This window comes from Cebus imitator, unplaced genomic scaffold (genome assembly GCF_001604975.1).
Source record: "Cebus imitator isolate Cc_AM_T3 unplaced genomic scaffold, Cebus_imitator-1.0 Scaffold299, whole genome shotgun sequence".
Taxonomy (NCBI): Eukaryota; Metazoa; Chordata; class Mammalia; order Primates; family Cebidae; genus Cebus; species Cebus imitator.
The window spans coordinates 1619352-1642408 of record NW_016107614.1 but is presented as its reverse complement, the minus strand read 5'-3'; the positions used below and the strand labels follow the sequence as shown (position 1 = coordinate 1642408).

Below are 23057 nucleotides of genomic sequence, written 5' to 3'. Positions count from 1 at the left end.
TTTGTATCATTACTTTTAGAAATCCCCCATCAAAAAACAAAACAAATTAAAACACAAAAAGCCTCAGGCTCCCGCCCACAAAACAAATAAACAACCCATCTCCTTTCATGAAAATAAAAACAAACCATCTCTGCCAGGCATTTTATAGAGTACTGATGAGCATGACTGCGCCCTCCCTGAAAACCAGGAAATGAGCAGAAATGAGTGATCCTTCCAACAAAGCTCCTAATTGCAGAGCCTGCAAGACTTGAAGGCACGCTGTCGGTGTGTAGGAGGCAATGCCGTGTCCTTGTGGCAGGATGAGACGTGCCTGGGGGCAGTGGCCGGGTCACCGGGAACACCTCTCAACCTAGGTCCCTTCTGGATGTGAGCTGATATTAACAATGGAGACAGGAGATCAGAACAGATTGAACGGGGACAAGTCCTCCCTGTTAGAGTCAAAACAGATAACTGTCAAGGTCTCACCCTCAACAAAGCCTGATGCTCTTGGAGTTAAATGAGCTGGAAAACCCAGCAGCATCCCTCCAACCCGCACTTCACTGCAAGCAGGGCTGCAGTGAGGTCAAACAAGAGAAAAAGGAAGCTCTTTGAGGATTTAACTGCAATCCTTTTATCAGCATTTAAAGAAATTTTTTTATTTCATTTTATTTCTTTAATGTTTTCCTCTTCCTAAATAATAAAGGAAATCCTTTATACAGTCAGGAAACGTTAGCTATTAACTGAAGCATTTTGGAAAGAGAAATCTTCGAGGCTCATCCCTCTTTTGCCAGAGCGAATTCCACATGCTTGGTATCCAGACCAAATTTCCAGAATCTCAGCCACACTTGGTTGCCTGATTCTCTTTGTTTGGGAAAAAAAAGTAATAAGCTACAAATAATCAGAAAACCACATCTGGAAAATTTTGCTCTAACAATGTTATTCTAAGTACAGGATGAGGATCAAGATGCTGGAATGTAATTGTTTTCTTTTGTTCCCCACATTTTCCACTTAGAGGGACTCTGACTTAACTATCAAGAAAAATACAATCTTAATGTTTCTTTCTCTCCCTCCCTCCCTGCCTTCCTTCCTTCTGTTTCCTTTCTTTCCCGCCTTTCCTCCCTTTTTCTTTTCCTTTTCTCTCTCTCTCTCTCTCGCTCTTTCTCTGTCTCTCCTTTTCTTTCTCTCTCTCTCTGCCCAGGCTGGAGTGCAATGGCATAATCTTGGCTCACTGTAGCCTCAACGTACCCAGGCTCAAGTGATCCTCCCCCCTCAGCCTCCCAAGTAGCTGGGATTACAGCCATGCCCCACCATGCCCAGCTAATTTTTGTATTTTCTGTAGAGACAGTTTCATCATGTTGTCCACGCTGGTTGCTTTATGTTCTTGATGGTTTACCACACATTGGGCCCCATTACCAGCATCATCTCATTTAATCTGTGCTTGATAATTTGAGATTGGTTCTTACTATGCCCTTTTTCCACAAAGAAAACTGAGTCTAAACAAGATTAAGCAACTTACCAGGTCTCCTCGCCAGTAAGTGGCAGAGCTATTGGATTCCAGAGTCTATACTCAGCCTCCCTGTTGTGTCTGATTCCCAGTTAAGATTACAGTTGACCCTTGAACAACATGGGTTTGAACTGCCTGGGTCCACTTATATTGGATTTTTTCCATCCAGAGGCAGATGGAAAATACAGCATTTGCAGGTTATGAAACCTGCGTATACCAAGGGCTGACATTTTATATGTGCGGGTTTTGAAAGGCTGACTGTGGAACCAATCTACCAAGTACACCAGTGGCCAGGTGTATTTGGGTAGCACCAGAGAATGCAACATGCAAAGTCCAGATGGAAGCTGCACACTGGCCTCCCCACCTAAGGGCTTCCCATCACCTTTGCCTTCAGCAATGTACAGCTGACACTTGCATTCACCTCCACCATCAACAGATGGCGCTTATCAGCAAGGGAAGCACTCTTGGAGGGAGGCCAGGGGACAGTCGCCACGGTCTGTGGTCAGTGTTCAAATGACCAGCTAGTTGTCCACAGCCTTCCCCTAGGGATGACTAAGGTCTCATGCCATGTCCAGCTGGCTGGGAAAGATGCTATTAAAAATCAATACGGCCAGGCATGGTGGCTCACACCTGTGATCCCAGCACTGTGGGAGGCCAAGGTAGGTGGATCACAAGGTCAAGAGATTGAGATCATAGGCCGGGCGCGGTGGCTCACGCCTGTAATCCCAGTACTTTGGGAGGCTGAGGCGGGTGGATCATGAGGTCAAGAGATCGAGACCATCCTGGTCAACATGGTGAAACCCCGTCTCTACTAAAACTACAAAAAATGAGCTGGGCATGGTGGTGCGTGCCTGTAATCCCAGCTTCTCAGGAGGCTGAGGCAGGAGAATTGCCTGAACCCAGGAGGTGGAGGTTGCGGTGAGCCGAGATTGCGCCATTGCACTCCAGCCTGGGTAACAAGAGTGAAACTCTGTCTCAAAAAAAAAAAAAAAAAAAAAAAAGAGATTGAGATCATCCTGGCCAACATGATGAAACCCTGTCCCTACTAAAAACACAAAAATTAGCTGGGCATGGTGGCGCGTGCCTGTAGTCCCAGCTACTCAGGAGGCTGAGACAGGAAAATCGCTTGAACCCAGGAGGTGGAGGTTGCAGCAAGCCAAGATCACGCCACTGCACTCTAGGTGACAGAGCAAGACTCTGTCTCAAAAAAAAAAAAAAAAAAAATCATCAATACATGAGTTCTGAGTCTACTGGAAGGATCTGCCCAAAATGATTTCCTGTCCTTTGTTTCCTATAAATGGAGTTGTGACTTGTAGGAAACTGGTGTGTTTTTTTCTAGTTGCCTTTAGAGGAACAAGACATTCGGACACCCAGGTGTGGTGACCAAATTTCAATATATCTGAGACAGAGGAAGATGAGGGGGGTGATTATGCTGGACCGGCTGTATAATTGATGTGTGTGCATCTGTGCCTGTGAAATACAATGCTTCACTATTTGTTTCCTTTTATATTCCAATTTTTTTCATTTCACGGATGGGAACCAGGAGAGAAAAGGCCAGGCTACCAACAAGGCATCAAATTCTCACAGCTTACATCACCTGCTTGAGAATCAGCAACCTGCAGCACCACCAGTCAACACTCTGCCTAAGCCCAAGACCATATCTAATCCATCCGGATATTCCCCGTGCCCAATGAATGACTGCATGCCGCAGGCTTGTAATGAGTTGGTCAGGTGAATGAATGCATCCATGTATCCAAAGAGGGAAGCAGAGCCCAGGGTCCCCTCGGCCAAGTCGGGGAGAGTGAGCCTGGAAAGACAGCAGGTTGGGGGCCATCTCTAGAATTCAGCTGCCTTCAGGAGGGACTCTCACCATGGGAAACCGGAAGTACTCAGGAGTCTAAGACCAGCTGCTACTTTGCAAATGTCCACTAGGAATCGCATTAAGCATTCACGCTCCTGGGGCTGGGAGCCTTGGAGGAGAGAGGGGCTCTCAATGTGCTCCATCAAACGGGGCATCCCCGTTCTCTTCTTTCCTAAGTGTTTTCTAAGAACTATGGAGAGGAGAGCTGGTCACACACACAAAGATAGGGAAATACATAAAAAGTGGCTTTGCTTTTCTGTTTTGTTTTCTAAGAAAAGAGTATTATAAACTTGATCAAAAAACAGTTGCTCTGTGACAGATGGGGAACCAAAACGCTCATCAGCAAGCACACTATTCTGAACTTTCTGGGACACACGTGGTTGTTTGGGGAACCTCATGGAAGTCATAAAAGTCCAAATCCAAACTGCTAAATGGCTTCCTCCAAAAGCCCCCAGGTAATAAATACTGTCTGCTTGGAGAGTTGACATGTCTAAAGGATTCTCCTAGAAATGGCATGCAGAGTTCCAGGGGCCTCCATGAACAGGAAAACCCTGTCTTTTTGTCCCCTACAACGGGCACTGCAGCGTCCGTGTGCACACAGGGCACTGGGCCCTTGGCTCCAGCTGAACAGCTGGGGACTCCTGAAATTGGCAAAGCCTCTCACAAGGTGGGTGCCCTTGGGGGCCCAACCACAGGGTCTCAGCAAAGTGCCTGTTGCCCCTCACTATGAATGGGGAGGCAGCAGAATGGAAGCCTCTGCTTTGTGCTGATTTCTGGCACTTAGCCGGAGGCTCCCTCTTCCTCTCTGTCTTTCCAGGGGCCTTGCAGGGTGATGAAACCCCAGCATGGCTTTCCCTCTTCCCGCCATCCCTCACCCTGGCCACGTCCCTGGGAGCAGGAAAATCTCTGGCTCTGGCCCTGGGGAGGGTGAAAGAGTGGTCCCTGTCTCCCTGCCAAGGCGGGTGTCTCGCCACCAGAATTTATGTGCCAGCGTTCTTCGTACCAGCTTTTCCCAGGTCACCTCCCCACCCATTACTACCCCATTAGTTGCCCTGTGTTTTTCCCTAACTGTCACCAGCCCACACTGCCTCTTTGTTACCCTGCAGCCCTCAGGCAGGCCCCTCCCAAACAAGGGGCTAAGCTTCAACTTCGAATTGTGAAATATTTCCTCCCTCTCTCCTGTCCCCCTCCCACCGCCCTCCTTGGGCCCCAGAGCCTTTAGTAAAACAAACCCGCCAAAGGGAATACTCCGCTGTGTTTGCACAGCACGAGTGGGCCCCCGAGTTGCCTGGAGCCCCTCATTCTCCATAAACACACTTCCCCTCCTTATTGGTATTCAGTCAATACCTTCTTTTCTAACCCTTCCCTGCTTGGCCTCCGAGATCGGCCGACAGAAGGGCCTTTGTTGAAGGACCAGAGGGGTACAAACACCAGGGCCCCGAAGACAACTGCGTGGACTTCAAAGGGGGAAATGAGTCACTGCTCAGCAGGCGATGGCTGGGTGGGGGCGGCCCAGGGGAGCACGGGCTCCTCCACACCTCTGGCTTCGCCCAGGGACAAACCTTCTGTGTCTCTTTAGGAATCAGACATCATTTCCAAAGCGATTCGTTGATTTTTATTGTTCCAAATGTGACTCTGAAATGTGGGCCAGAATCTGAGGTCTGGTAAATATTTTGCTACACAGCTCACTGGAGCCACTTTGCTGGAGGGGATGGCTTCCAACGCTGAGGCTTAGGCTCGGGGACTTCAGGCTCCCACCAGCTGCCAGTTGCGTGTATCTGTGAGCAGATTAACCATCTGAAACACCGCTTGGATCGGCCTCTCCCCTGCTCCCAAGTCTTCTGTGCCTCCCTTGTGGGAGGCTCTGCATCTAAAAGCACCCTGAGGTTATCAAGCCCTGGCTCCCCGCAACAGCTCCAGCGTGCAGTCCTGCCCGATTTGGATTCAGCCCCTCCCAGAACGCCTCCAGGAATGAGGTGACAAGCACAGCAGCCCACCCCTCAGCAGCCAGCTCGTGTCTAGGAAGCCTGCCTCGTGCAGAACAACATCCACTTATACACCCCCGGACCCAGCTTCTGGAACGAATCTGCTCCCTTGTCCTCATGACAGCCCTTCACATAGATTTGAAAATTACTCTCGGGGTTCCTCTACATTTTCTTTCCATTGCACCAAACAGCCCCAGGCCCCTTGACTCTATCCCACATGAAATGGTTTCCAGATGGCTCCCAGCATTAGCTGCCCTCCTCCAAGCATGTTCAGAGACCTCCCCACAAGCACACACGATAAAACTGATCCTGGTTCTGAACACTGTTCTCTGGATGTGCTTGAATCAGCACAGACTGGAACAGGACTGTCCCCTTTCCTGGAGAGGACACCTCGTCTCTATTCATTCAAACTGAGACTACGTTCACTCTCTTAGCCGCCTTAGTGCACCGTATTGTATTATATTGCATTGTATTGCATTGCATCGCGTCGCATCACATCGTATTGGACAGGGTCTCACTAGTCATGCAGGTTGAAATGCAGTGGCATGCTCATGGTTCACGGCATCTTCAAACTCCTGGGCTCAATCAATCCTCCTGCTTCAGCCCCCTGACTTCCCAGTAGTTGGGACTACAGGTGTGTACCACCACATCCAGCTAATTTTTTTGTTTTTGTAGAGTAAGGGTCTCATTGGTCTCTGGTCCTTGGCTGGTCTCTAACTCCTGGACTGAAGCAATCCTCCCACCTGGGCTTCCCAATGTGCTGGGATTACAGACATGAGACACCATGCTTGGCCTCTTAGCATACACTTGACTCATCCTCAGCTTGAAGTCATAGGCCCTTTTCACAGCAAACACTGCCAAACTAGTTCTCTTAAAAAAGAACAAAGTTGGAAGACTTGCATTCCCTGATTTCAAAACTTACTACAAAGCTACAGTAATCAAAACAATATGGTACTGGCATAAAGACAAACAAATAGACCAACGGAATAGAACAGACAGCCCAAAAATAAACCCTTACATGTATATGTGGACAAGGGTGCCAAGGTCATCTAATGAGGAAAAGATAGTCTCTTCAACAAATGATGCTGGGAAAACTGATTATCTCTATGTGAAAGAATGAAGTTGGACATTATCTTTTTTGTATACCATATACAAAATTTAATTCAAAATAGATCAAAGACCTAAATGTAAGACCTAAAACTATAAAACTCCTAGAGGAAAACATTAGGGGAAAGCTTCATGACACTGGACTTGGCAGTGCTTTCTTGGATATGACACCAAAAGCACAGGCAACAAAAGCAAAAATAGACAAATGAGACCACATCAAATTTCAACCATGTTTGTAAAAGGACACTTGAAAGAATGGAAAGGAAACCTGTGGAATGGGATAAAATATTTGCAAATCATATGTCTGATAAGGGGTTACTATCTAGAATATATAAAGAACTGCTGCAACTTAACAACAAAAAATCAAACAACCCAACTAAAGAGCAGGCAAAAGACTTGAATAGAAATTTCTCCAATGATGATATCCAGATGACCGGCATAACTAATCATGTTGTGCTCAACATAACTAAAATGTTCACACTAATCATCAGAGAAATGCAATCAAAGCAATGAAGATATATCACCTCATTAGGATGTCTACTATTTAAAAAATAAGAGAAAATAACAAGTGTTGGCAAGGATGTGGAGAAATTGGAACCCTTATACACTGATGGCGGGAATGTGAAATGGTGCAGCTGCTATGGAAAGCAGTGTGACACTTCCTCAAAAAATTAAAATTAGAACTACCATATGATCCAGTCATTCCACTCTGGGTGTATATCCAAAAGAATCAAAAGCAGGGTCTCAAAGAGGTACTTGTATACCCATGTTCATAGCAGCCCTATTCACAATATCCAAGAGGTAGCGGTAACCCAGCTGTCCATCACAGATGAACAGATCACCAAAATGTGGGATATACATATAATGGAATATGATCCAGCCTTAAAATATAAAGAAGTTCTGACGCATGCTACAGCACGGATGAACCTGGAGGACATGATGTTAAGTGAAATAAGCCAGACACAAAAAGACAAATGCCATATGGTTCCCTTAATAGGAGGTATCTAAAGTAGTCAAATTCATAGACACAGAAAATAGAATGGTACCTACCTGAGGCTGTGGGGAGAGGGGAATGGAGGAACTCTAGAAGGGGTATAGAGTTTCGCTTTTGCAAAATGACAGTTCTGGAGATTTGTTTAACATGAATGTGAACATATTTAACACTACTGAACTGCACACTTAAAAGGAGTCAAGACAGTAAGCTTTATGTGTTTTTATCACAAATTTTAGAAAAGCCACTACTGATGAGAGGTAAGACAGCTTAGAACTGGGAAAAAAGGAGGGATGGGGTTTGGGTCTGAGTGGAGTAGAATCGAGCTGCAGGTACGTTAATGAATGACAAAGTGTCTTTGTGAATATGAACATTAACCCTTCATTTACACACAACAACCTCTGCTGCCTCCACAGACTTCTAATGCCAAGAAAACCTGAAGTCTCAAAGTAATGAAACTATGTGCATGTCCTAGGAAGGACTTTTGATGCTTAGAGGCTCTACATTAAAGTCAAGATTAAACAGCCTGTGTGTGGTGGGTCACACCTCTAATCCCAGCACTTTGGGAGGCCAAGGCAGACAGATAACCTGAAGTCAGGAGTTCAAGACCAGCCTGGCCAACATAGTGAAACCCTGTCTCTACTAAAAATACAAAAATTAGCTGGGTGTGGTGGCAGGCACCTGTCATCCCAGCTACTCAGGTGGCTGAGGCAGGAGAATTGTTTGAACCCAGGAGGTGGAGGTTGCAGTGAGCCGAGATCGCACCATTGCACTCCAGCCTGGGCGACAGAGCAAGACTCCATCTCAAAACAAAACAAAATAATAATAATAATAATAATAATAAGATTAGATTAAGTGGAGATATATTCCAGTTAAGAATTTTTTTTTTTTTTTTTTTTAGACGGGGTCTTGCTCTATCGCCAGGCTGGAGTGCAATGGCGCAATTTCGGCTCACTGCAACCTCCGCCTCCTGGATTCAAGCGATTCTTCCGCCTCAGCCTCCCGAGTAGCTGGGACCACAGGTCCATGCTATTTTTTGTATTTTTAGTAGAGAGGGGGTTTCACCATGTTGGCCAAGATGGTCTCGATCTCTTGACCCCGTGATCCGCCCGCCTCAGCCTCCCAAGCTATTTTTTGTATTTTTATGCCCAGCTGTTTTTTATATTTTTAGTAGAGATGGGGTTTCACCATGTTGGCCAGGATGGTCTCAATCTCTTGACCTCGTGATCCGCCCGCCTTGGCCTCCCAAAGTGCTGGGATTACAGGCGTGAGCCACTGCACTCGGCCTCCAGTTAAGAATTAATGAAAAAGGTAAGAAAGGTAAGGCACTGTATCCAGATGTTTATTTCTTCAAATCTTGCTCTGTTGTAGATCAAGAATTTAAGGGTAGTAAGTTCTAATTCATGTTAATATTCACACCAAGTTAATCTAATAAAGAACTGTACATTTAAAGCCAATTCTTGGGAATGCATTCAGAGAAAGAGGTATAGCCATTTTTCTTCCAGTGTATGAAGTCACCACCCCATTTTCAGTCAATAAACCAAAGAAAGGAGAGACTTCAGGAGTAAAGCTCTCAGGCAGCAGGCTAAGCTGCCTGCCCAATCCTGAGTACGCTAAGGCAAGATGCAAGGGAGAGATAAGAAACCCCGCCCCCTGCAGAGAAAACAGGCATTGGAACTGAGGGCAGGTCCCACTGAGTCAGAGACAAGAAGGGAGGCAACCTGCAGGCTCCAGGGTCCTGTCTGCGACCTCCTGCCAAGGCCAAGTCCAGGATGAACTGGAAGCCAGCAACCACCAGCCAAAACCAACTTGTGAGAACTTCTAGGACAGTAAATTGTCCTCTGCATCCAAGCAATGGGGCAGGATGGGACATGTCTGCCCACCACTCTATCACTTACAATGGTTTGGGTGATGACCATAATCATAAAACCTGCACTACATGCTCCATACAATCACCCCTAATCTTCCTAATGCCCCTCCAACTCTTTACAGATGAGGAGATAGACACAGAGAGGTTAGGTAACTTGTCCAGAGCCCCACAGATAATCAGTACCCAGGACCTTGGGAGGAAAAGAGAGGACTCAATGCCAAGGAGCCTAACTACCAACTGGAAGAGCCATCGGAGCTGCCTCCGGGATGCCCCTGGGCTGGGGTGGTGCATGAGGGCATGCCTCTGTGGCCCCAGGCAGGGAGGGGATCAGGGTGCCTTTCGTCACTGAGGGTTACTGTTCTCCTTCAAAGGGAAGAGACAATGTGGCAAACAAGAACGCTGTCCCCAAAGACGTCCACGTCCTGATCCCTAGAACCTGTGAATGTGTTACCTCACATGGTAAAAACAAATTTGCAGATGTGATTAGCTTAAGAATTTTAAGGAGATGAGCCTGTATAATCCAGGTGAACCCAGTGTAAGCCCAAGGGTCCCTACAAGAAAAGACGGAGGCAGGAGGCTCAGAGTCAGAGAAAATGTGGCTACGGAAGCAGAAATCAGTGATGCAGTCACAGGCCAAGGAATGTAGGCACCTCTAGAAACTGGAAAAGGGAAGGGACAGGCTCTCCCCTGGAGCCTCCAGGAGGGGCACAACTCTGCCAACATCTTGATTTTAGCCCTATGACACCCACTGTGGACTTCTGACCCCCAGAAACATGAGATAATAAATCTGAGTTGTTTTAAGCCACTAAGTTGTGGCAATTAGTGGCAGTAGCAATAGGAAGATAACCCAGACAGCAAGAGCATGCTGTGGACTGAACTGTGTCCCCCTGAATTCCTATAATGAAGCCTTACCCATCAATATATGGTATTTGGAGATGGGACCATTGTTAGGATTAGACGTAGTCATGAGGGTGGGGCCCTCATGGTGGGATTAGCATCCTTCTAAGAAGAGATACCAGAGAGTTTGCTCTCCCTCCGTCCACTGTGAGGACACAGTAAGAAGGCAGCTGTCAGCAAGCCAGGAAGAGAACACTCACCAGAAGCCAACCATGCTGCCACTCCGATTTCAGATATCCAGACTCCAAAACCATGAGAAATAAATCTGTATTGTTTACATCATCCAGTCTATGGTAGTTTTTTAATGGCAGCCTAGCCTGTAGCTATGACCACACTTCAGGCCCAGGATCCTGGCTAGATGAGGAAAATCCAATGAGTCAGTATTCTTGAAGGCAAACCTGGTTCCAAGTCTATTAAACTGTGATAAGGCATCACAGAGAAATGGGTTCCATGTCCATTAGCAGCCTGGACAAGTCAGTGGACAAGTTGCCTCTTTAAGATGTGAAAAAATATACCACGTACCAAACTCTAAGAGTCATATTAAGAGCATTTTGCAAAGAATCAAGTGGTTTAAAGATGTACAGTATTGGCCGGGTGCAGTGGCTCACGCCTGTAATCCCAGCACTTTGGGAGGCCGAGCCAGGGGTGGATCACCTGAGGTCAGTAGTTTGAGACCAGCCTAACCAACATGGCGAAACCTCGTATCTACTAAAAACACAAAAATTAGCTGGGTATGGTGGCAGGTGCCTATAATCTCAGCTACTCGGGAGGCTGAGGCAGGAAAATCGCTTGAACCCAGGAGACAGAGGTTGCAGTGAGCAGAGATCGCACCACTGCACTCTAGCCTGGCTAACAGAGAGAAATTCCATCTAAAAAAAAAAATGTTCAGTATTTTTTTTGAGGCGGAGTCTCAATCTGTCACCCAGGCTGGAATGCAATGGCACAGTCTCAGCTCACTGCAACTTCCACCTCCCAGGTTCAAGCGATTCTCCTGCCTCAGCCTCCCAAGTAGCTGGGACTACAGGCGCATGCCGCCACACCCGGCTAATTTTTGTATTTTTAGTAGAGACGGGGTTTCGCCATGTTGGCCAGGCTGGTCTCGAACTCCTGACATCAGGTGATCAGCCCCCCACCTCAGCCTCCCAAAGTCCTGGGATTATAGGCATAAGTCACCGCGCCCGACCTGTTTTTATGCTGTCCATTTTTCCTAAATGGCAAGCACTTCCTTTCAGATGAGCATTCACCTCAACAGGCTCCGGTCAGGCCCAATTCTAATGTGAGAAGCCTGACCCCTCTCTGCTGGGCTGTAGTCCACTCTTGTATGCAGGATCCACGTGAGGGTCCACTCGTGACAGGCCACTCGTCAGCTCCAGCAAATGGCCAGATAAAGGTCAGCATGTGACTGGATCCAGGAGGAATGAGGGGAAAAGAGCCAGAGGTTAAGGCTTGGGTACGGGGTTATCAGCTCCTTACCTTCTCTTTATCCCCTTCCCCCTACTCCAAAGCTCCTGCAAGGGCAGGAGACACTCAGAGCTCCTCTGGGACAAAGATCACACTTCTCCAAGATGCTCCATGTAAACACTGGGGCCAAAGCCAGACGGACTGTGGCAGTGAGGAGCCCAGAGGCTCCTTGCCCTGCAGTACGGGATGGAGGAGGCAGGGCAGGAACAGGCCCAAACGCACAAGACAGCAATTCCCAGCCATGTCACCAAAAAGATGCCTTGTGACACTTTTCCCACCCCACCCCAAACACAACATTTGAAAGATCTGAGCTATTATATAAATAATGAATCTTCCCATACTTTGATTACTCCAATGCTGATTAATCCTCCTAGGCAGGGTTGCTCGTTAGCATCAGAGCCCGTGCTGCACCACCAAACTGACTCTGAACCCTAGGAATCCAGCCCCAAATCAAAGTCTGCATCGGAGTGATCACATTTTGCCTTAGGGCACACACTGCAAAAAGCTTAAGGAACCCTGTCGTTACTTCTTTGAGCTCCTCAATATCTACTGATGCCTGGGTGGAAATTCCAAATACAAAACAGAACCACCTGGGTCATGGCTTATGGGAAGGGTCTAACTAGGAGGTGGCGATTCCTGGCCCATCCTAACCAAAATTTGAGTTGGTTGAACCCTACCACGTACAAGTCACCACAGCATCCCTGAGTCCAGCCTGGCACCAACTCATGCCCACCTCCACGCACTGAAAGGCCCATGCCTCCTCTTGGGTTCCTCCTCCCTTCACTTCCTGCTCAAGCTCTCCCTGCCTCCCAGGAAGCAGGGGCCTTCTTCAGGGCTCTCTGACTACCCCCACAGAGAGGTACCCCAGCCCCCCTCCACTCAACACCCCCCAGTAGATTTTATTTATCTTGCAAGCCAGCACTAAACCCTAAATAACTGGCTTCATGTTTCTGGGCCACAAGTCAAGGCCAACCACAGGCCAAACAAAACAGAAGTCATCTGGGAAGTTCTGAATCTACAAAATCCATGAAGCTGGAGCCCAGCACAGACCCATAGAGCCCCAAAGCCCGAAATCAGACAGCAAGGAACAGGCAGCTCTGGTCACTGGCCTCCCTCAGCCTTCGGGACAGTGTCTGCCACCAGAAAGAAACCACACTTGCCAGCCTGTTAACCCACCTATGCTGGGGAAACAAAAACGACTCCTGCCTGAGCCCCTGTCCAGTCTGGTGGGGAAGGCAGGGCAAAGAGCTATCAGGAGCATTGTAGGGGGCCCTGACAGAGGCTCCAACTGCTAAGATGGCACTGAGAGGTGGAGGCAACCTACTGTCCATCAACAGCTGAATGGATCAACAAAACGTGGTCTATCCAAACAGTGGGATAGTATCCAGCCATGAAAAAGCACGAAATCTCGATATGCACCACAAATGAGTGGACCTAAAAAACGCTACGTTAAGTGAAATAAGCCAGTCGCAGAAGGGCAAATCCTGTATGATTCCGTGTCTGTGAGGTACTGAGATCAGGCAAAGTCATAGAGTCAGAAGAGAAGTAGCCAGGAGCTGCAGGTATGCGGATGAGGAGCTATTGCTTAATGGGTACAGAGTTTATGTTGGGGATGACAAAACATTTTGGGTATAGTGATGATGGTTACACGACACTGTGAATGTACTTAATGCCACTAAATTGTGCACTTATAGTCGAAATGATAACTATTATGTATATTTTACCATGATTTTTTAAAGTGTTATAAAGAAAAAAAAAACAGGGCACTGGGGAGGCAACAACCAATTCTTTCTGGGGAGGGAGGAACTGAGGAGCTATGATGGGTAGGTAGCATTTCAGCCACCCGTGGGAGACGAAGGTGAGGCAGAGGTGGGCCAATCTCTCCCTCTTGCTCACAGCTCAGGTTCAGAGAGCCGGGAGGAGGGGAAGGCGGCCTTTGTGGGGGGTGGCTAAGGCTCACTCTCCACTAAATCACTCTGCTCTTCCAGAATACTCCATGGCTCCCTCTTCCTACCACCCATCCAAACTCCTCACTCCAGAACATTCTAGGTCTAGAGCCCATCTACACTTCCTTCCAGGCCGAACCGACACAACACTCTAAAACTGTGGGGCCCCTGCTCACAGGGAACTGCATCCCCACCCGTGTCTGCACAGCCACTCCTTCCACTGGAGTCCAATTCTTCCACTTCACCCTCCTGTGTCTCCCATGCCCTTTAATATCTTGAAACCCACCTTCCCGGAAGACTCATGAGTAGTCCCTTTCTTTTTCCTGCCTCTCTATTTTCTCACATGTTCTGTAATGAAAAGGCTGCATGGCGCGGTGAAGAAGAGCACACCCTCTGGGAGACACTCCCCATACTCCAAGCCTGAATCTGCCGACAACTAGCTATGCAACCAGTTTACTTAATCTGTGCCTCAATTCTCCTGCCTGTGAAAATGGGAAAATAACAGCACTCACTGCATAGGACTATGACAATTAAAATGAGAAAATGCACATAAAGTTTTTGACACATGAGTGCTTAACAAACAGTAACTATCATTATAATAACATATTGCTTTGGTATTAAACTTTTTTTGAGACAGGGTCTCGCTCTGTCACCCAGAATGGAGTACAGTGGCACAATCATAACTCATTATAACCTCAAACTCCTGGGCTCGAGAGATCCTCACACCTCAGCCTCCTGAGTAGCTGGGACTACAGGTGCACATCACCACGCCTAGCTATTTTTTCTTATTTTTTGTAGAAACAGGGTCTTGCTATGTTGCCCAGGCTGGCCTCAAACTCCTGGCCTCAAGCAATTCTCCCACCTCAGCCTTCCCGAAGTGCTGGGATTATAAGTATGAGCCACCCTGCCCGGCCTAAACTTTATTTTTTAAAAATTTTGCATGTTAGCAGTTTGGCAGTCCCATGGATCTGTCTCTTGCTTAAACAGTGTTTAGAGGAACAGATCCCGGGGACTCTTTTTTCCAGCCTCCAACCGCCCTCTGATTTCCTCTCTACTTGCAACCTCCGGGACCATCTTCTCGCCATCTCCTGCTTCTGGGGACCTGCTAACACCGTTTTTGTGGTTAGCTCCTTTTTACTGACCAGCCATGAGCTCCCAGATTCGCCAGAATTATTCCACCGACGTGGAGGCAGCCATCGACCGCCTGGTCCATGTGTACCTGCAGGCCTCCTACACCCACCTCTCTCTCACTGGGCTACTATTTTGACCACGATGATGTGGCTCGGAAAGGCATGAGCCACTTCTTCCACGAAATGGCCGAGGAGAAGCACGAGGGCTACGAGTGTCTCCTGAAGATGCAAAACCAGCGTGGCGGACGCGCCCTCTTCCAGGACATCAAGAAGCCAACTCAAGATGAGTGGGGTAAAACCCTGGACACCATGGAAACCGCCATGGCCCTGGAGAAAAGTCTGAACCAGGCCCTTTTGGATCTTCATGCCCTGGGTTCTGCCCGCACAGACCCCCATCTCTGTGACTTCCTGGAGAGTCACTTCCTAGATGAAGAAGTGAAAATCATCAAGAAGATGGGTGACCACCTGACCAACCTCCACAGGCTGGGCAGGGCCAGTACCTCTTCGAAAGGCTCACTCTCAAGCATGACTAAGAGCCTACTGAGCCCAGCGACTTCTGAAGGGCCCTTGCAAAATAACAGGGCTTCTCCCTAAGCCTCTCCCTCCAGCCACTAGGCAGCTTTCTAACTATCCTAACAAGCCTTGGACCAAGTGGAAATAAAGCTATTTGAAGAAAAAAAAAATTTGCATGTTAGCTCAATCATCTTTAAATGCCTTATTTAACTGGAAAACTAAATATCTTATCGCCTATCTCTCTGCTTTTCTCTATTTTTCAAATGTTCACTCTCTAGCAAAATGATTTTTGTATTTTAAAATTGTATTTCAAAGAAATTTTTAATGTTTTAATTGAAAAATATTTGTATAATTTTTGAAATGATTTTTCTAAAATCCTCACCTCCCTAAAAGTTATTCATAAGAGCCGGCTCCTGCATGCATGCCTCTCTATTCAGAATCTCCTCAATGCTTACAAATTCTATTTGTCTCATACTGATTTTTGTTATACTGTAGGAGAGGACCAGTGGCTTTTTATGCCACTGAGCCCCTGTAAATGCAGGGCACCCCGCGTTTGCCAGGCATTCTCTGGGGATGACCCACTGACCTCTTGCCACCCCCCACGGCCCTCCTTCAGGCCCTGGGCTCCCTCGGCTGTCCAAATTTGTAAAAGCCTGTGCGGTTCTTAGCCAGCAGGGGCAGAGCCAGATTCAAAGCCCACAGCCGGGCACCAGGGCTGTGTCTAGGACACTTCATCCACGCTGGGCGCATCAGCCCGCTCTGGCGTGCGGGATGTCAATCTCAGGCCGGCTGCCCTCCTCCCGGAGACTCCCGTGCCGGCCCAGTGGGACGCTTGCCTCTTTCACTTGAGCCTTGACAGCAGGCGCAGATTTAATGATTGGAAAGCACTTCGAAAATCCAGAGTGCTCCATAATTGCCAACTCATAATCCTCAAATTGTTCTCTGCGTGGCTGCAGGAGGCGAAGCCTCTGTGCTTGGAGGCTTTGCTTACTTAGCATGGCTCTCACATCGAACCAGGCGGGGCAGAAGCAAAGAGGAGCTCTACCCAACAGGAAGCCCCTCCTAAGACTCACCACGCCTGCTGGGGAGCAAGGCTTCTCAAGTATGAGCCAGATAAAGGGGGGCTGGATGATGATGCAGATTTGTGAGCCCTTCCATACTGACTGATTCAGAATCTCTGACGAGTGTGACCCTGGGAATCTGAATTTTAATAAACTCCCCACTGAGACAACTCTTAATCATACTCTAGTTCAAGGACTGACAATTTGAAGGTAAGTATGTGGGTTTGGGGTCAGGTGGGCCTGGGTTCAAATCTCGGCTCTGATTCTTAATGTCTGAGACTTCCGAAAGTTACTTAATGCTAGGCCCATGAGATGCTGAAAGATACTCCCTGAAAAAAATAAATTTTTTGAGATTCACAGTCAGATATGTTTGCGAGACCCAACACTCCACATCTTCCTGGGAGCTTTACAGCACACATGAGTGTGTTAAACGGGCTGAAAGTAGGACTCTGCTTAGCCCAGCTCTTCCCCAAACTGTCTAACCAAGGAAGCTCCTTTTTACCATTCATCCAGGAACATCTTACTATCTCGAAGGACAAAGCTAGTGAAACTCCTTTCTAGGAAAAGGGAAGTCTAAGGAGTGATGGACGGTGTTGTAAGGAGTCCCCAGGGAGCTCCTGCAGGAAGTAGGCTCTGGCTGGGGGGCAGCTGGGAGCCCTGTTCCTCGTGTGCTGGTGTCTTGGGCAAGGCTGGCTCAGTTTTGCTGCTCCACTGCCTGGCACGGACGCATCACAATAGCGAGGTCACCTTCCTGCTTCGGGTAATTTCCCTCAGAGGCAAGACAGATCCATTTTTAACAGCTCTTCATTTCAGCAGAGAATGCCCTCCTGCCTCTGGTGGAGGCTGGGGACCCAGACGGGAAGGAAAGCTTTGTTCTTCTGACCAGTGCTGACAGTTTAATTAAACCCAGCTTGAGACAGGGTCGATAGGGTCAGGCATTCTTCAACAGGACTCCTGTGAATCTCACATCCACGCCTCTCCACCCACCAGGGCCCTGTTAATGAGTTATGGTGGTCCTTACGGCAGGGATATAAATAAAGGGAGATAAATGCCCTGCGCTGCCCTTAATCACCCACCCCCACCCCTTCCAGGCCCAGCAGAGACACAAAAGGTCAGTCTTGTCGGGACACATATCGGTTTCAAGGCTAAAAGGAACCCCAGAGGAACTGGGCTTCTAGAAGCGGCTTCTGGATGAGGAGGGAATCAGCCAGAGCAGGGCGGCACAGCAGCGGAGATCCTCCCCAGATCGGAGGCCAAGGTGGTGGCATGCGCGGTGGGCAGACACCCTGCTCCCCATCCAAACCTGGTAAAGACTGAGTTTCGGTGCTGTAAGAAGCAATCAGGTTTCCAGCATATCCCTCTAGCCCTCAACTTAACACCTGTGTGTGTTCATGGAAGCAACATCACCACATCCTCTGAGGGTTCACTGTCAGGTGATGGAGCTGTCCCCAAACCCAGGTAACCTGCTACCAGGGTATACCTGTCCCCCACAGGAGATATAGGTCCAGCCAGTACAGCACCTGCCCCCACCTGCTCCAACCTGCTGGTAGGTCAGAGGGTGGCCAGCTGCTCTCAAAGAGCACCGATGATAGACCTGTCACCTCCTGAGAGGCTACCACCTCCCTATCTATCTTACACAGACACCACTCCAAGGGTTCATAGTACCCAACACAGAGCCTGGCCCACAGGGGACCCTCAGGAACCATTGGATCAGTGGGTGGGTGAGTCGCAGATGGAAGGTGAGGAGGAGTAAATAAAGGGGTGGAGGAAGGTGGGAGAAATTGGCGTATAGAAGGGTGTCTGGGTTTATGGGTAGGTTGGTAGATGAATAAGTAGGGGGAAGGGGAGGGCTTATGGTGGGGGTGGAAGAGTGGATGAATAGGCAGGTGGTGGGTGGGTAGTCAGGGCTGGATGGGAGAATGGATGGGAGGGGATGGGGGATGAAGGGATAGGTCAGGAGTAGGGAGAAAGATGGGTGGGTTGACTGATGGGTTGGTAGATGGTGGGAGGGTAGATGGAGGTGAAGAGCAGTGGTTGATAACTAGGTGGATGGACAGACGGGTGGTTGGGTGGAGAAGGTGCGTGGGTGAGGCAGGTCAGGGGTGCTATGTAAGCATGAGCTTTACTGTCAGATGCGTTCACATTTGGCTTAGCCCCTTGGGTGTGTCACATGCCCCTGAGCTTGCATTTCTTCATCTGTAAAATGTGGGACATGCTGACCTCATAGAGATGTTCTGATGATGAAATCAGGTATATTTGTAAGTTGCTCAGCATGAACCTGGCACACAATAACCTTCCATTCTTTCTAACTGTCACTATGACGACTACAGTCCCTGAGGCCTTTCATGAGGCCCTGAGGTGACAGGAGAGTGTGGCAGTGAAGGATGGGACAGGCTCACTTCTGCAGTGGGGAGGGGGAGGGGTCGTGCTCTTTTCTGAAGAGGTGTGAGTGCTGCTGTGCAGAACCCCAGGCCCACCCGCAATGGGGGCATCCCTGAGGAAGTGCAGAATGCATCTGGAATTTCAGGGCACTGAGAAACGCCTCCAGGGCAGCATCACCTACTTGCTCCACATTCCCCCTCCCCAGCCTGCTCGGGAAAGTGCCCAAGAGGACAGAAGGCAGATCCCCCACATCCTCAGCCGAGGCTCTGTGCCAGGGCCAAGGCCCTCGTGCCCGCACATGCCAGCCTTCCTCCACAGCCTCCTCAGGGCGTCTCTGCAGGGGCACCTAAGCCCCTTGAGAAAAAAACAAAAAAACCCTGTTGGAGGAAGGCCCCTGCAAAATGAAGGGATGGTTGTGAGTTAAGAGTGGTGAGGCTGAGCTGCCACAAGGGATGGGGGAAGCTGGCATCAACACGGGACACAGATCTAGGAGCAGGTCACCCTGGGGCTGTACCACCCTCCAAAGCAGCCCCAATGTGGACTCACTTGACATTATTTCCTGGGTACCTCTGGCGTGCCAGAGTGTTCACTTCTGACACAGGAGTGTCGCAGCTCTCTTTAACCCTCACGTCAGCCCCTTGAGGCAGCCCGCCCTTATCTGTATCTCACAGAAGAGCAAACAGGCTGGGTAAAGGAAGCGCTGCAGCATCGCATCCTCGCCTTTCCCTTCACCTCAGACCACAGGGGCTTTTCAGCTCTATTTTAAAACCAGGAGGTTCCCCACCATAAGCATAAAACACATGCTTCTTAGAGAACATCTGGGAAACAGAAGAGGAAAAAGCCACCCACAGACAATCCCTGCTGGCATTTTCCAGGCATTTTTTTCTTGCATTATTTAGAGTGATTTATTGAGTGGTCATATTGTCAATGCCATGTGGAATCCTGGCTTTTGATATCAAACACATATATCTGCATTACTTGACATCTTTCATAAAGGCCATTTTTGATGACTATAAATATTCCATCAAGTAGATGCATCATCATTTACTTCTTCATGCCTCCAATGTTGGACATGCATGTTATTTCCATGTTCTTTTTATTAGTCTATATTTCAATATTCTAAATAATACGGCAATGAACATGTCCGTGCTCATGTTTTACTATTTCCTTAGGGCAGATCCCCAAATATGAAATTCCTAGGTCAAGGTTTAAGGCCATTTTCAGGCTCCTGAGAGTCCCTGGAAGGCTTGGTGTCTAATTCCAACCCTATCATCAAGCTGCTCTGTGGTCCAAGGCAAATCACTTGTCTGAGCCATAGATTCTGCATAGGAAAGAAATGGACAGACTAACCCCACACACCAGGGGAAATATTAGTGCAGAATAACCCCTAGCAGGATTTTAAATTCTGGAGGCCACACAGACAAAATAAACTGAAATGTGGGCTGAACCACTACCTACAGACTTGGGTGACCATGCCTTACCCCGCACATTTGGTCTCTCTCAAACCCATTTTCATGCTGATTTAGCATAACAGACTGTGCATGAAAGTCCTTAATTTGCTCCAGATGGGAAGGATTAGTAACAGATCCCTCCAAAGCAAAGGGGAGGTCAACAGGTGAGAGACCAGGAATGCCAGGCACTGCTTTTTAAGGGAATAGGTCCCACCTCCAGCTCTGGAGGCAGGGCAGGCACCATAGTATCACTGCACCAGCGGATCCCACAAGCCCCCCACAGCTCACTGGCCTGGGGTGACCTCTTGACCTAAGACGGGCCAATCAGATTCTCTCTCCCAGAAATCTGGAGCTGGAGTCTGAGACACTGTGTGGATCTGAGCTCCCAGGTCACAGGAAGGCGGTGATTTGGCAGCATGGCTGACCCAAGTCATGATGGAACCGAGATGCTGCTGATGAGCACAGCACACTGGTTTGCAGGGAAGAGCAGGACAATAAGGTGGATACTCAGAAAGAACTAGAAACGGCCCTCACATCTCAGTGTTAGTCCCTGGGAGGGCCAGCTGGACCTCACCTTCTGCTCTGGGAGCCTCCAAGCCTGCCAGCTGTGCCCCTATAAAACCCCACCTCCACCTTTACTATCACCAGCTGGCAGGATATTCTGTTTCTGGAACCAAGCATGCTGAGAACTCCTTGGCCAGACCGACTGGGGGAGTTAACAGAGATACCTTAGAATGTCAGGCACTCAGGTCAATAGAATGGGGCGGGGTGGAGGGGCATGCGTGGAAAGCATATTAGAAGAATATTAACAAGTAGATTTTAAACACTTGCTCCTGGCTGGGCATGGTGGCTCACATTTGTAATCCTAGCACTTTGGGAGGCCAAGGTGGGCAGATCACCTGAGGTCAGGAGTTCAAGACCAGCCTGATCAATATGGAGAAACCCCATCTCTACTAAAAATACAAAATTAGCCAGGCATGGTGGCACATGCCTGAAATCCCAGCTACTCAGGAGACTGAGGCAGGAGAATCACTTGAATCCGGAAGGCAGAGGTTGTGGTGAGCCGAGATCACGCAATTGCACTCCAGCCTGGGCAACAAGAGCAAAACTCTGTCTCAAAACAAAACAAAACAAAACGCTTGCTCCTGTATCCTTCCCTATAACCATCTCCAAGGTGAAAAACTCGGTGAGCCCAGATACCAGGACAAACAACCAGATGAATAAAGTTTGTCGAATCATTTCCCCAAGACAGTGCCCATTTTGAGATGGCCTGACCTGGAGGCCACCAAATGCCTTGGCTTCAATGCAAACGAAGCAGGGCACACTGCGTGGGAGTCCTGCCAGAGACCTGCAGGAGTCCTCCCGGTTTGCATGCCTTGCTTACAGATGAGGTTAAGAAATGTCAAGCGAAGGGCTAAAGAAGAGTCTCCCTTCACCCAAATCCTGCTATGCTCCCAGATGCCAAGAGTTAAGAACCTGATTCCTGGAAAGCAAAGGCCGTAAGTGTTAGGGAGAAGTTCTGGCTCTAGAGCCTAGAAACATCTGCCAAAGGGCCACCAAGACTTCCACTCCCCTTCTGGAAGTCCCTCTGTTGGCTGCCAACCGCCCCTTCCCCAAAGCAGCTGGCCTGGGACCACTGCAATGAGGATATCCAATGCATCTGGAGGCCTCTGCCTCCCAGCCCCATAGGGTACCAACAGCAGGTGTCACACAGACTGCCGTCCTCTGCAGTGGCTTTCTGCTCCTTGAATGAATATCCTTGTACCAGCCTTTGGTTATAGAATCTGGTTATTTAATACTCATTAAAATATAGATGTCCTTTCCTCTAGGACTCCTGTAAAATATGAAACCATGAAGAGAGCAGGGCTAGGAGTCAGAGGGCTTCATCCTGACTCTCGGGAAGTCACTTCCTCTTTCCAAGCTGCCTCGCTGGCAGTAACACTGGGAGATATTGCTTGCCTCACAGCCACATGTTTCAGACAAGACCTCAAGCACAGGAGCACCAACTGCACCAAGGAGCTATTTGCTCACCCTGAGTTATCGGATGAACGTCTACTTGGGCCGGCTGCAGGCTTGGTTGTGCTCCGTGCACGGTCCCAGTTCAGACTCCTACTAGCCCTACCATGTATGGGTAAGAGAAACAGACTCTGCACAATGAAACCACCTAGCGTTATGCCTTGAAGAGCCCAGGACCACCTGACCCTCGACTTTCTGCTTCCCAGGACACCTTTCATTCCAGGAGGGATCCGAGTTTCCCAGACACAGACCAAGAAGGCAGCCAATTTGTCACTTTCCTCAGGAAGGAACACAGGGGTGTGCAAGGCACCAATGTCCCTAGAGAAGGGTGGACTCGAGTAAAGGAGGGAGGGAGTCCCCCGCAGAGCTATCCTTTACCCCCAAGGGCTGGTGGAAGTTTATGACAAAAGAAGCCAGCTCCCCCCTAAAAATGAATACGGCTGGAGATGATCTCAAGTAAAGGGCTGGAAGTTGGTGGATTCAGATTCACATGATGGGTCTCAGAGATTTTAAAATCAATGAGGGAGAGCGAAAGTAGGCACCCAGGGCTTGATGGCAACTGTGCAGTATACGTACGCCTTAATCTCTGCAAGGTGGAGGACAGCAGATCGATATGGGAAGGAGAAGGGACCCAAGGAGGCAAATCACGTCAAGAGAGTGACAGCAAAAGCTTGAAAGGTTAAGAAGACTCAGGAGAGGAAAAGAATTGCAGAATTGAGACCAAGAGAAAAGACGTTCAAGACAAATTTTTGCAAAAAGGTAGAGCTGTGATAACACTTGCAAGTCAGCAGAGAGAAAACAGGAGCTGCTGGGGCCAAGACAGGGCAAGGCCAGCTGCTTGCATGTGGCCAGCAACAGCACGGACCACACAGACCAGTGCATGGCCCTCAGGCTCAACAGACA

General features: G+C 48.6%; 1 protein-coding gene and 1 pseudogene across 5 annotated transcripts in view; one reads left to right on the top strand and one right to left on the bottom strand.

The window, feature by feature from the left end:
• The window catches only part of SLIT1 (slit guidance ligand 1), a 191135-nt gene that overhangs the window by 138375 nt on the left and 29703 nt on the right, over positions 1 to 23057 (bottom strand). The gene's annotated exons all lie outside the window — the stretch shown is intronic.
• Positions 14562 to 15404, top strand: LOC108285517 (annotated as a pseudogene). The gene has a single exon (XR_001817612.2). The product of XR_001817612.2 is annotated as a ferritin light chain-like (transcript).